The sequence below is a fragment of the Pygoscelis adeliae genome, unplaced genomic scaffold (assembly GCF_000699105.1).
Source record: "Pygoscelis adeliae isolate BGI_AS28 unplaced genomic scaffold, ASM69910v1 Scaffold65, whole genome shotgun sequence".
In the NCBI taxonomy this organism is placed as follows: domain Eukaryota; kingdom Metazoa; phylum Chordata; class Aves; order Sphenisciformes; family Spheniscidae; genus Pygoscelis; species Pygoscelis adeliae.
In genome coordinates, this window is record NW_008824864.1 from 2620738 (window position 1) to 2622125 (window position 1388).

Sequence of the window (1388 nt, forward strand, 5' to 3'; positions counted from 1 at the left end):
GGCAGCGCCGGTGCCGGCGGTGGGAGCAGCCCGGGGGGGTTTGCAGCCTCCAGCAGCGCTCCCGGCGCGGCTCTGCAGCGAAGCGGCTCCGGGTTACCTGCCCCAGGTGCTCACTGGTGGTGTCTAAGCGATAGGCAGAGGGCGTTTGGGGCAGGGAGAGGGCGCTTTTCGGCTGTCTGAACTTATACAACTTTTGGGAAGGAGATGTTAAAGCTGTCTCTTCTGCCGAGGGGAGCAGCAATGCAGCCGTGTGCTTGTCCAGCATGCGGCTACCGCCCGTGCGCCTTCCCGCGTCCTGGGAGGGTCCTCGTAGGGAGCATCCCGTTTTATCAAACTGCTGTGTGTTACACTAAGTACCGCATACTTCGGCACTGGCGTGGAGCCAATGTTGATAAGGGTAGGGGAAACACACAGTAGTGAGGGCCGTCATGAAACTGAAGTACTGAACAATTTCTTTGGATTTCTGCCGCTTCAGCAAAAAAAGAATTTCCAAAGGGAGTCCAGTATCTGACTTGGAGGCAGACGCATATTTTTTTGATAAATGACAATGTAACTTAAGAGAGTCTGTTCAGGAAATGACCTTTTTGCTCCTTCCAAAATAATCCGCATGGTTTATACTAATATCCCCTACGCAAAGTGCAGAAGAGAAGCCACTGGGCTGATGTAGGAGCAGCTGTCTCACACACCGAACTCACTGGCTTTCACTGGACTTGCATCAGATTTTCTAAGGAAGAAACACTTCAGTCATACTGTGGAGGGCTGTATTGTTACTGAGTTCAAAAGGAAGTCAGGTTGGAGAAAGAGGGTTGGAAAATCCAGTCACAACTTACAGGGAACATGACACAGCAAACAATTTCACATGGGTTTCCTTGTAACTGTTTTATCACATACATAAGGACAAGATCTCCAAATAGCACTTCCTCTGCCATTTAAGCAACAAAAAAAATCCCCCAGGTGAAGTGACTTCAGACACACCTAAACTTTGGCACCAGGCAGACAGCTATTACAAATCTCCTACAGCAAATTGTGTAGAACATGTTATTGCTGATAATGCTACAGTGTATTCTTCCCAGTCCATTAATGCTTAGCTGTTTCGTACTCCTGCAAACTATTGTTGAGCTATTTCTTTCATTTGAGACCATTTTCTTCTCTTGGGATATAGCAGAACCAAACTTCAGTTTCAGAATTTAAAAAATGAAAATAATTGAAGTACAATCAAAAACTGTATTTCCTTGGCTAAGAAACTCTGACCTGGATCTAAGCCAAATTTGTTTTTTTAAAAAGTTAGATTTGCTAAGAAATACTCTTTCACTTTTTGAAACTAGGGTTGTTCTAACACTTGTTTTTAAAGGTCAGGATTAGAGGTCTTCCCAACATCCCCATTCCGT

At 45.6% G+C, this 1388-nt stretch overlaps 1 protein-coding gene across 1 annotated transcript in view; it reads left to right on the forward strand.

The window, feature by feature from the left end:
- Positions 1-1388, forward strand: part of PTHLH (parathyroid hormone-like hormone) — a 10386-nt gene that overhangs the window by 203 nt on the left and 8795 nt on the right. The gene's annotated exons all lie outside the window — the stretch shown is intronic.